Source organism: Rhinopithecus bieti, unplaced genomic scaffold (genome assembly GCF_001698545.2).
Source record: "Rhinopithecus bieti isolate Rb0 unplaced genomic scaffold, ASM169854v2 scaffold_52883, whole genome shotgun sequence".
Taxonomy (NCBI): domain Eukaryota; kingdom Metazoa; phylum Chordata; class Mammalia; order Primates; family Cercopithecidae; genus Rhinopithecus; species Rhinopithecus bieti.
In genome coordinates this window covers 885302-898903 of record NW_016820884.1, presented here as the reverse complement: position 1 = coordinate 898903, position 13602 = coordinate 885302, and positions in this window count along the sequence as shown.

Sequence of the window (13602 nt, the reverse complement as noted above, 5' to 3'; positions counted from 1 at the left end):
TACATATTTACATATAAATAAATATATATATATATATTTCTAGCATAAGAATGATGAAACTCTTCTTAAAACATTTTATTTTCTTTTTCCAAATAGTTGTTTCTAACTATAAAAGTAAAACATGTTTATTACAGAAACATTTGGAAATTACCACGAGTATGAAGAAAAAACTTTCTTCCTCTATGGGGAAGGTAGACGTTCTGGAGAACTGTCAAATCATACCTTATCCCATCCTACACCAGTGGTTCTCAACCAGGGGGCAATTTTGCCCCTCAAGTTGACATCTGGCAACCTCTGGAGGTATTTTAGGTTGTCACAGCTTGGGAGTGCTGCTGGCATCTCGTGGGTAGAGTCCAGGGATGCTGTTAAACAGCCTGCAATGCACAGGACACTTGGCCTCCCCGTCAGCAAACTATTAGACAGCCCAAGACATCAGCGGCGCCACGGTTGATAAACTGTTTTAGATTGCAGCACACGTAAAGGAAGGATTTCTGGTTTCTTGCAGATGTTTGCTGCCTCTCTATCACATTAGTAAAATAAAGTTGAGGGAACTGAAACCGCTGGCTTTGGGTCTGTTTCTGGGTGCGCACACACAGGCTACAGAATTCTCACTGGTTTCAGTTATCACTGGCTGCAGAACTTTTTTGTTTTCTTCCAGCCCAGATGACCTGAAGAAGCTTAGGTACTACCCATAGATGAATGTGGCCTTTGGCTCTGCTCACACAGTTTCTCTTTAATCAAAGAAAGACCACAGTAAAGGATATTTACAAGGAAAGGGAAAGTGAAAGGGCGAGGAGAGAAGAGCAGAATCACCAAGGAAAACTCCTCCTACCATGGTCTCTGCAGCCAGCCTCCTTCTTACTGATGTCGGTGTTCTCACAATCCTTTCGCTCCTATTATTTAGTGACCTCGCCACTCTAAGTGTGGTGTCCAGTGCAGCAGAATTGGCACCACCTGGCATCTCCTTAGAACTGCACAATCTCAGCCCTCCCCAGACCCTCAACTCAAAACTCTGCATTTTAACAAGATGCCCACATGATTTGGCATATGCACATTAACATTTGAGAAGCACTGCTCTAAGTTTTCCAAAGAGCAAAATAAAACTGCAGAGTGAACAGCTGCAAAACAGATGCAAAGTTAATCACGTGGGGTCACATACGACTCCTCCAGGGGATTTATGCCTCTCTGTGGATAGTAGCTGGTAATATAGAAAACAGAAATTTGAAGGAATATGTGGAAAAAAGTAAATGCTGTGCTACAGTCCTTTGAGTGCCCTAAAGGGATTCACCCTGGGTTAGAGGAAATGCCGTGCCTAGCCCCTGAAATAGTTTGACATACCCAATGAGAGCTCAAGTGTTTGGTGTTTTTGTTTGGGGGGTTTGTTTTCATTAGGGAACAGAGAATTTATACTGGTCTTCCATGAAACAAGAGAGATCGATTTGATTAGTATTTCCAACATAGCATTCCACAATACCAACATTTGTAAGAAGAGTTGATGTCATAAGTTTTTAAATAACCTAGAAAATAGATTAAGGCAAATGGGTCCGGTTCAACTTCAGGTCCGCTTTCAACTTACTCAAATTGCACTGATGTTATTCATTCAACAAATATCAAGTCTCAGGATCTGTGCAAAGAAGAACTTCAAGGAAAGCAGCCACTAACAGCTGCAAACCCCTGCCAACGCTGCAGACAGCCCACGACAATCGAGGTGGGAAGGGGAACAGAGCTGGTGGGGAGGTTGGGAGGGCCGAGGGTGCAGCTACAGGAAGGAGCAAGGGGGAGTTCTGCACGCCCTTGTGGGTTAGGAAGCTGAGCTCACTGCAGAGATCAGCCTGGTCCTGAACCCTGGACCTGAGCTGTGTGGGGTGTAGGTTCAGTTTGACTCACGCACGGGCCTGCGGAACAGACCACAACCCTGCCTGGTGAAGGTTTTCAGCAAGTCCTGCTGCCTCCTTGGCCTCCAGAGCTGTGGCCCAGTTTAAGGCGAACAAGTCCCACAAGTTCCACAGTTCTGACCCTGGTGACCATGTCCAGAAGCAGCCGCTAGAGGCTGCACTTGGTCCCTTCAAGGAAGAAATGAAAGGGCCTGAGCAAATTTGCAGCTGGCTTTGTTCTGCCCGGAACACTCTGTTCTTTACTCACATCCTCCCGCCCCGCTGAGGGCTCTCTACACAGGCATGCAGGAGATCACATGCCAGCCTGGAAGTTAGAGCATCCCGGGGCCCCTAAGTTACCAAGGGAGCGCTGGATGTGCCAGGTGGCCTCCTAAGGGAGACTGCCTGGGGGCAGAAGGTTTTGGTTCTCCAATAACAGGCAATTGTCCTCTGACGTCGCTAGGATTCTGAAGCCCAGAGAACTGATTCAGAGAGAGGGCCAGATGGAGACAGAATGGACCCAAATACTGTACGAATGTTCAGTGTTCAGTGAAGCATCTTCTGTCACAGTGAGGCACCTGAGGTGTGGACTGCTCCTCGGGAGGGTGAGTGGGAGTTGACTCTGCAGGGGGAGCAGAGTGGGAGAAATCAACCAAGCAGAAAAATGAAGCAGAAGTTTCTAGAGGCTTGCCCCGCCTAGCAGAGGAATGTTCAGAGGTGCTTGAACTCTTAAGGTCACTGGACATTTTTAACTGGGGTGAGGACTTGGACAGATTCACAACAAGGCAAGCAGCAGAAAGTGGCCCCTGAAGTGCTTCTTGAGAAATGTTAGCCAACACATCACAAGTATGCCCAGGCCTGAGAGACGCTGGCATTGTTATAGGGAAGGGGTATGACCCCCCCTTTGGGAGCCCCCATTCCCCCGCACCCCGCCCCGCTCTGTGTTTAGTACTTTCTATGTTTCGTTGTTCAGTGATATTTAGTGACCTCACAGCCCTGTGGGGCAAATATAAATATCTCCATTTCCCTAATGTGGAAAGTGGGACTGGAAGATGTTAAGTAACTTGCCAGGGTCAGCTGGTGACAGTGACAGAGCTATAATGCTTGTTTGTTTGATTTGGCTTGTAAGTAGGTAACATAGTCATATAATTCAAAAATCAAAACCGTAGAAAGGGGGCCAGGCACGGTGGCTCACGCCTGTAATCCCAGCACTTTGGGAGGCCAAAGTGAGCAGATCACCTGAGGTCAGGAGTTCGAGACCAGCATGACCAACATGGTGAAACCCCATCTCCATTAAAAATACAAAAATTAGCCTGGTGTGGTGGCATGTGCCTATAATCCCAGCCATTGGGGAGGCTGAGGCAGGAGAATCTTTGGAGCCCAGGAGGTAGAAGTTGCAGAGAGCCAAGATCATGCCACTGCACTCCAGCCTTGGTAACAGAGCGTGACTCCGGCTCAAAAAAAAAATCAAAACCGTAGAAAGGTATACAATACGAAGTCTCCTGTCTACTGACCCCCAGATTGTCAGTTTCCCCCATCTGTCTCCTTGCCACAAACACAGGTAACCACCATTTGTTCCTTGTATACTTTTAGCATTTCTTTAGGCATATTCCAGTTAATAAAGTACAAAGTCTTATTTTTCTCCATTTTTACACAAAACATGGCATACTATGCATACTGTTCCATGCCTTGCTTTTTTTTCTTTCAGCACACAAAGAACTTGAGATCAACAAAATATCTTGAGATCTTTTCATTACCAGCACATAAAGAGTTTTCTCATTCTTTTATTTTGCAGCTGCACAGTATTCCATTGTATGGACATACCATAATTTAATGGAGCAGTCTTCTATTGGTGGGCATAGGGTTGTTTCCTGTCTTTTGCTACTATAGACAATGTTACAGTGAATAACCTTATACCAGCATCAGCATGCACGTGCCTGAGCCAGGAGCCCACATCTATCTGGATCTAAATGGTCTAGGTTCTCTCCACCCCAAAGCTGACACAGGACTGATCACATGCCAGCTCTGGTAGATAAATATTCATATCTCTGTCCCTACCCCCACCCTCTATCTTCCTATTTTCTTTTCCTGTCTATTCATATTTGAAACAACTACAAAGACTCCAGACAGAGAGGTCTTCCATTTATCTCTTTCTGTGGTTGCTTTGCTTCATTCTTTAAATACCAAGTCTGGCTGTAACTGGGCTGTACTAGAGACAAAATCTACAGATGTTCTTCTGCATAAACATGGAATTTCAGCTACCAAGTGGATCCATGTGCCAGGGAAGTGCAAATCCTGCATACTGTAGCCCACAACAGGCTTGGATCCCAGCTTAAAAATGGAAAAAGACTTGCTAGAGGCAGCCTGTTGCTACGGAAGCTAGCATCTGTCTCCATTTCTGGCTGTTGACCTAAAGGGACATTAAATGAATAGTGACAACATTAGACAGGTCCAAGGAAGTCTATCTCTGGGAAAGAGAAGATACATCACCCAAACTTTCATCCTTGTTATCCGAGGTCATTTTGTCATTTATCTATATCTATTTATCTATCTATCTATCTACATATAGATTTTTTTTTTTTTTTTTGAGACAAAATATCACTCTGTCACCCAGGCTGGAGTGCAGTGGCCCAATCTCTGCTCACTGCAACCTCCACCTCCCGGGTTCAAGCGATTCTCCTGCCTCGGCCTCCCAAGTAGCTGGGAGTACAGGCACCTGCCCCACGGCCAGTTAATTTTTGTAGTTTTTTTAGTAGAGACAGGGTATCATCATATTGGCCAGGCTGGTCTCAAACTCCTGACCTTGTGATCTGCCCGCCTCAGCTTCCCAAAGTGCTGGGATTACAGGTGTGAGCCACTGCACCTGGCTCATCTGTATTTGTACCTAGATTTTCATATTCACCTTTCTGACTTTTCATCCCTCAAAATAAGATTTCGCAATTAGAGAACACTAAAAATAATAAATAAATAAATCTGGATGTAGGTTGTTTTTAGTCATGTGATTCTGACTATCGCCCGCATGGTGGACTGAGATATGGGTTCACTCTGTTTTGGAGGCATTTTCACTGGACTCCTCTTTCCTGAGCACTTACTACATACCAGTTGCTCTGTTGGTGAAGGATATAAGGCCCAGGTACTCCTCTCCGAAAGGAGAATCAGACGCTTACCAAATATTTTCAATGCAGAAAGAGACATCACTTCAAAGTAATATGGGCTATGATATAGGTAGAGAAGCATGCCCAGGATCTCCTTGAGAGGGGGTACTTAACCCAGAGTGGGAAGAGAGAGGAGGAGAAGCAGGCAGTTCAGGGAGGCTTAAGATGCTTGAGGCCGGGCATGGTGGCTCATGCCTGTAATCCCTAAAACTTTGGGAGGCCGAGGCAGGCAGATCATAAGGTCAGGGGTTCAAGATCAGCCTGATCAACATGGTGAAACCCTCTACTAAAAATACAAAAATTGGCCGGGCGCGGTGGCTCAAGCCTGTAATCCCAGCACTTTGGGAGGCCGAGGCGGGCGGATCACGAGGTCAGGAGATCGAGACCATCCTGGCTAACACAGTGAAAACCCCGTCTCTACTAAAAATGCAAAAATTAGCCGGGCGAGGTGGCGGGCGCCTGTAGTCGCGCAGCTACCTCCCGGGAGGCTGAGGCGGGAGAATGGCGGCAACGCCGGGAGGCGGAGCTTGCAGTGAGCTGAGATCTGGCCACTGCACTCCAGACCGGGCGACAGAGCGAGACTCCGCCTCCAAAAAAAAAAAAAAAAAAAAAAAAAAAAAAAAAAAAAAAAAAAAAATTAGCTGGTGGTGGGGCCGGGCCGGGTGATTCAGCGCCTGTAATGCAGCAGCACCTTTGGAGGCGCGAGGCAGGCGGATCAAGAGGTTAGGAGATCTAGGCATCCTGGCTAACCACAGTGAAACCCCCGTCTCTAAAAAATACAAAAAAATAAGCCGGAGGCGTGGTGGCGGGCTCCTGTAGTCCCAGCTACTTGGGAGGCTGAGGCCCAGGATAGCCCCGGTGAACCCCAGGAGGCGGAAGCCTTGCAGTGACGCGAGATTGGGCACCATGCACTCCAGCCTGGGCACAGAGGGGCAAGACTCCATCCTCAAAAAAAAAAAAAAAAAAAAAAAGGCCGAGTATGGTGCACATACCTGTAATCCGGCGCCCTACTCAGGAGTCTGAGGTGGGAGAATCGCTTGGAACCCGGCCGAGGGGCGGAAGGTGCAGTGAGGCCGGATCGTGCCACTGCACCTCCCCAGCCTGAGCAACAGTCCAAAGAAAAAAAAAAAAAAGATGCTTGAGTAAGTCCTGAGGAAGCCAGCAGGGGTGCTTCAGGCAGGGAAGGTAAAAACAGATGGCCAAGAGCAGGGGCCAGAGGAAGGAAATAGTCATCAAATGTAACTTATTTTTCTAACAAACACTGGAAAAATGAAATAAGCAAACTAGTAGGCCTAGCATGAAGCAAGTTTCAAGGGGAAAATGGGAGATAAATTCCTTAAAATCAAGGCCGTTCCTCTGATCCTTTAGACAGGTCTTCATAAGAAGTTCCCGCCTGATGCTCTCCCACACCTCGCGGAATGCTTTAGCAAGAAAGGGTTCCAGGCCCAAGCTTCCACAACGGACCAGCGCCCTTCTGTTTCTTATCACTGACATATGAGCGTTTTCTGCTAATTACAAGGAAGGCCTGAGCTTGCGTTTTACAAACTGGGCCACCAGCGCTCAGAAGCTCATAGCAATCGCCTCTATCTCTCGCTTCCAGGCTGTTGACTATCAAAAGACAAGTCCAAGTAGGCCTGCCTGGAATCCTATAGGATAGTCTGTTCTTCTAGGAATGGGGACTACCATGGAAAGACCTGCAAGCCCAAATCACTGTGTATAATGTAACCTCCAGTGTGCCCATCCAGAAATAATTCACCTGTCACATCTCCAGGTATTCATTCATCTGCAGATGTGGTTGAAAAATTAATACACCAGAGATTCTCTTTAAATGTGGTCTTTGGTTGGGTTGTGGTTAAACACCTATAATCCTAGGCACGTTTTGGAGGCGGAGCAGGAGGATCACTTCAGCCCAAGAGTTCAAGACCAAACCTGGGCAACATAACGAGACTCCATCTCCTAGCAAACACATTTTTTTTAAACATTAGTCAACCTGGGCAACATGCTTCTGTAGTCCCAGCTACTCAGGAGGCTGAGGTGGGGAGGATCAGCTTGAGCCCAGGAGGTCAAGGCTGCAGTGAGCTGTGATTGCACCACTGTACTTCAGCCTGGATGACAGAGCCAAACCCTGTCTCAAAAAATTTTTAAAAACATTTTAAGGTGGTCTTACAGCTCATCTTTCAACAATAGTAACACCAGTAACAATACTTAACATTTATTTAAAGCTTACTATATCCCAGATATTGTCCTAACCTCCTTAAATGTTTTTTCTATTTTAATCCCAAGACTTCCTTCTTAAAGCCTGACATGTTGCCTAGTCAAGATTCAAGTGTCCTTGGGTTCAAATCCCAGCTCTGACCACCTACTATTTTAGTAATGTCTCTGAACCTCAGTTTCCTCCTCTATGAAGTGGGCATAGTAATACCTTCCCCCTAGAAGTGAAGGAAATCATCTAGATTAAAGCACCCGACACAAACAGGCTCACAGTGAATGTTAGTTACTTTCCCCTAAACAGCCATTGTTATTAAAAATGCTTCTATTTTCAAATAATTTAAAATGAAAGATGTAATTAAATGTTTTAACAAAGATAGAAATCAATCATATCACATCATTCCTCCAAATAGCAGAAGGAAAATCTATTGAGTGTGTTCGTCTTCTGGGGTCTATATTTCTTATATAAGTCTATGAATATAAGGAAAGAAATGTACGAGCACAGGCCTTAGGGCCAGTTAAGGAAATATTTCCTAATCTGGACTCTACCCGCTCAGGGATCCCTGCCCCCACACCTCATGAAACCATCAGAAAAGGAAAGAGATGCCTGGGCCCTGAGATCCTGCCCAGTTTTAGCTCTAGGTGTCAGGGTCATGTGGAAGTGGCAGGGTTTTGAAATGCTGACATGCTGACACTTAAGCACATGGCTGGATCCTGTTATAGCTCAGAGAAAGTATATAAAGAAGTTGGCCCTATGTCCCTATCTGGGACATAGTAAGCTTTAAATAAGTGTTAAGTATTGTTACTGGTGCTACTATTGTTGAAAGATGAGCTGTAAGACCACCTTAAAATGTTTTTTAAAGTATATAAAGAAGTTGGCATCAAAAAATGAAACGATGCCCAGCATGACATAAGTGGTGAGGCTTGAGGACAGAAAGGCTGGGGTTTGAATCCCAGCTTCACACTTTCTCACGTGTGACCTTGGGCAGGGATGAATAATGTATTGTCACTGTATACTCCATCTCTTTGCTCACCTGCAAAATGGAGGTAAGAGCATCCTCTTCACAGCATTATTGTGCTCAACAAATGTGCCTTCTCTTCTCCTTTGTGGTCAAAGGCTTGATCCATTTGAATCTATCGAGACTCCCAGCTCAGCTCGGCTGCAAACCTGAACCCCTAGTCAGTTGATGGAAATGTACCCGCACGCACTGTTTTGTGGGCTTTTTAAAAGGGATCTGCACTGGGATGATTTCCAGGCTCTGCAGCATGTGTCTGCGCATGTGGAGTATGTTTCCCTTCTCGGCTCCTGCTCCAAGGATTTTACCTTGGCTGGCATCTAGCTCATGAACCAAGGCAGGGCAGTCACCCCACTATGCTCTCTGCTTCCAACACCTTTTTTGTTTCTAAAGGTAATAATGGACTTTAATCTTTCTGGAAAATGCTTCCGTCTCCAACTGAGACTACCCCAGTCCCTTTAGTGCCCATGCTTGGGACTCTCAGTCTCTATCTATTTCCTACCCCTTACCCTTTGCTTTCTCTTGCATTTCCTGAGGCATTTCCCTCTCATTTCAATGACTGTCTGGATTTCTCATTCTCTTTGTGTTGTTTTTCCTTTGCTGCCTCTTGGGGGCCAAGATTAAAACCCCACTCCCTCCTTTTTCCATTGCTCATTCTGCTATTTTTGTTCCCTTATCCTTTCTCTCAAAGCAACACAAGAAAGAAGTACCTTGAAAACACCTCACAACCACTTAGCTGGTGGCATTAAGGGTAAGAACTACTGAGCAACTGGATCTGCAGCCACCTTTGTGTTTTACACCAACTGGTATGCAAACATCAAACAGAATAATGGAATTATTAGTATTAAAGATTTCAAGCTGGGCACAGTGGCTCACACCTGTAATCCCTAGCACTTTGGGGAGGCCAAGGATGGCAGGTCACTTGAAGTCAGGAGGTCGGGACCAGCCTGGCCAACATGGTGAAACCCCATCTCTACTAAAAATACAAAAATTAACCAGGCATGGTGGTGCAGGCCTGTAGTCCCAGCTACTTGGGAGGCTGAGATGGCACCACTGCACTCTAGCATGGGTGACAGAGTGAGACTCCGTCTCAAAAAAAAAAAAAGAAAGAAAGATTTCAATTAAATCACATCTTGATAACATTTACAGACAATAAACATACTAATACTATTTCAAGCCATTGACACTCAAAAATGGTCCACCCTGGTCAACACTTTAAAAATGCCAGGTTGCGGTGAGCCGAGATCGTGCCATTGCACTCCAGCCTCAGCAACAAGAGGGAAAACTCCGTCTCAAAAAAAGAAAAAGAAATGCCATGCCCACCTCTGCAGTGCTTAGCAGGAATCTTATAGGATGAGCCTTTTTCTTGGTCTTAGTTCTTAATCGCTGTATTTGACTCCATCTTTATGCTTCATTTCATCCAGGCCCAAGATTACATCTATGGGAATAAGGATCCACAGGAAGTAGTAAGAGAACAGAAACAAGCTTTATTGAAACTTGGGATTCAGAGGCTGGAACAAGAGAGGTTAGGTTCAGTTTACTTTGAATGACCAGAAGCTGACTGTTTCACTTTCACTGTCTAATAAGTCTCTGAGTTAGGAAGACTTTCACTTTCCTATTCTCAAGGGCAACAGTGAAGGATTCTAGATTATTATTAGAAAAGGTGTTGATGGACTGGGCATGGTGGCTCACGCCTGTAATCCCAGCACTTTGGGAGGCCGAGGTGGGCCAATCACTTGAGCCCAGGAATTCAAGACCAACCTGGGCAACATGACGAAACCTCGTCTCTACTAAAAATACAAACTAGATGGCCATGGTGGCTCATGCCCATAGTCCCAGTTACAGGAGGATCACCTGACCCCAGGAGGTCAAGGCTGCAAAGAGCCATGTTTGTGCAACTGCACTGCAGCCTGTGCTACAAAGTGAGATCCTGTCTCAAAAAGAAAAGGTATTGATGCATCCAGGACTAGCCTTACCAATAAATGTGTGGTGCATGGATAGATCAGCTGGTTTAAAGGAGCAAGGTCAAGGTGGACGCTGCTTGATTTCATATGGGTTGCCTTGAACCACCCTTCAGATTAAATACCTACTGTGACCTTGGCTCACACCTGGAATCTTTGTACTCTAACTAGTTATATTGCCTCTAGTCCTTCCCCGTATTTCCTGGACCCTAAACCCCACCATTTTCCCACACCCTATCCCATGGACAGTGTTCTCACTCAACTTGCCTCCCAAGTGGGACCCTGACACCAATCACAAAACACATACACTCACACTCCATCACACACACACACACACACACTTCCCTCTTTCCCCTCTGAATCCCTTGTATCAGCATCGACAGCTATTTCATGCACTTTGTACCTAAACACTGCCTTATGACAATCTTCCATTGTTAAATGAAACTTATTTATGAGCTGTTGTGCTCCTTACCTCATCACGAGGCTGTGTCATGATAACCTTCCCGTCCTCCACAACCTCAACACAGCATTGCTTGCACATGGCAAGTAATTGATGGATATTTGTGGCTAGTCACCTATTCATCTGATGAATGACTCTCTGGCTCCACTGGGTTTGGCCTGTCTTCATAGAGGGTCTGGCAGTCTCTAAAGAGGTAGCTGACACTTGGGAAAAAAAAAAAAAGATGCAACTAACTAATGCTTTAGGACTGTTGTCATCTGGGGGAGGTGAGGGCCTGGTGGCAGAGCCTCCACAAGAGTTACTCCCTGTTTATCCACTGAGTACCAGGAGGCTGAAAGAAGCAAGGCTGCAGAAACAGGAGAAGAAAACAGGAAAGGGCATCATCACATACTGTAACTCCAAAATATTTATTTACTCAGACAGGCCTCCCCTCTTATCCTAGAGACCAGAAGGGAAGTTCCTCCTCCCTTTGGAAAACAGGACTCCAGGGTGGGGAGAAACCCATGGCCTTGGCACAAAGGTCTGCAAGACATAAATGTACTCTGTGTAGAAGCCCTTACACACTGAAGGTTGTGTATAAAGGGTGAATGAAAGAATGAATGAGAGAGACAGAGAGAGAGTGTGTGTGTGACAGAGAGATAGCGATTGAGATTGGCAAGTATTCTCTAAATAGGTCATAGGTCATAAACTTCCAGCTTCTATACAAGTTTGATTTCCCTAGAGAACTATAATAATAATGTTAGAAACTGCAAACATTTGTTCTTTTTATGTGCAAGGCATAGTTATAAATGCTTTACATGTACTAATTCATTTCATTGGCACAATTTTTTGATGTTGATTCTTTTATTACCTTCATTTTGTAAATGAGAAAATTTAAACACAGAGAGGTTAAGTGACTTCCCCAAGGCCACACAGCTAGTGAGTGGTGAACCTGGGTATATGATGGGGGAGATGTGGAAATTAAAGTCAGAGAAATTTGGGTTGGAACCTTGGCCCTATCATCTATTAACTGTGTGACCTTTTGCAAGTTATTTAAACTCCCTGAATCACATTTGCCTCATTGGAAAAATCAAGTTAATTGCATCTACATCATAGGGTTGTTGTGAAAATTGGATGAGTCTTGGGACTTTGATTTCCTGTAGTTGAGTTTCCTGTAGTAATTTAGACCAACTCTCCTGCTGAAAATAACTAAGCATGTTGGAAAATTCTCTTTTCATATTCGTAAAAGCATCAAATTGCTGACAGGATGGTAAGAAATTCCAGCCTCAAGTCTAAGAGAAAGCAAGAACACAGAGAAGTAAGTGGAACATCAAAGCCATCTTTCCTGTGAAGGCATTTATCCGTCTGAAGTCTCCAAGCTGCAAAACTGAGCTGTGGTTTTGATGGATTCTGGAAGCAAGAACACAGAAGTCAAGGCTAGGGATTACCAGGGATTCCACAGTCACCTCCTCAAGTCCGTGTGAACCAGAAGTAAACTGGCCCCTCCCACAATACCCCATGGGATGATGGAAAGTGAGGTCTTGGCACCAGAGTCAGAGAGAAAGAAAAGAAAAAACACTGATCTCTAAGAGGTTATAACTGTGGGCTAGCATTTTTTTTCAGATTTGGAGCCCAAGTCTGCATCTGTAGTATGGTTCAAAAGCTCAAGCTAGGTATTTAAAATAGTACTGCATAGAAAGAATGATGAGAAAACAGAAGAGGCACAGAGGTTGGGAGAGCCACTGAGGTAGACACAATTTGTATACCATGTTCCAGCTGCACTGAAATGCTCTCAATCCTTCACATAAACACCCATGCATACCTTCTCATCTTTGTACCAGTTGTTCCTTCCATTATCAACCATATGATCTCTGGAGTCAGATGGCACAGGTTCATATCCTGACTCTGGGTGACTTTGATTTCAATACCTCCTTGTGGTTTGCTGAGAGGATCAAATGAGTTAATGTATACAGAAGGCTTAGTAGAATGTCTGGCACATAGGAGGTAATTATAGAGTGATGGTGGTGGTACTGATGATGATGGTGGTGATGATGATGATTTTCTCAAATGATCATGTACCCCTTATTTATTTGGCAATTTTTATTAATTGTTTACAATTCGGGTAAAATATGACTGCTTCAGGCTGGGTGTGGTGACTCACGCTTGTAATCCCAGCACTTTGGGAGGCTCAGGTGGGAGGATAACTTGAGGTCAGCAGCTGGAGACCAGCCTGGCCAACAGGGTGAAAACCCATCTTTACTGAAAGTGCAGAAATAAGTTAGGTGTGGTGGCATGCACCTGTAGTCCCAGCTACTCAGGAGGTTGAGGTGGGAGAATCACTTGAACCCGTGAGGTGGAAGTTGCAGTGAGCTATAATTGCACCACTGCACTCCAGCCTGGGCAACACAGTGAGATCCTGTCTCAAAAAAAAAAAATTACCTCTTCTGTTAAGCCTTCTCTGCCTCTATGTGCCACAAAACTTTGTGTCTCTCCTGGGGCCCTTATCACACTCTATTGCAATGACTTATTGACATCTCTACCTACCCCTGAGAATTGTTAAGTTACCTAGTGGGGACTAAGTCTTATTTATCATTGGTCCTTAGTTGCTAGTACAGAACTTGACACATAACCAATGCTTAGCAAATACTTGGTGAATTGAAGAATGTATTGGCCCGGCGTGGTGGCTCACACCTGTAATTCCAGCACTTTGGGAGGCTAAGGCGGGTGGATCATGAGGTCAGGAGATCGAGACCATCTTGGCTAACATGGTGAAACCCCGTCTCTACTAAAAATATAAAACATTAGCCAGGCGTGGTGGCGGGCACCTGTAGTCCCAGTTGCTTGGGAGGCTGAGGCAGGAAAATGGTGTGAACCCAGGAGGTGGAGCTTGCAGTGAGCCAAGATTGCACCCCTCATTCCCGCCTGGGGTGAAGGATATGTCTTTCATTC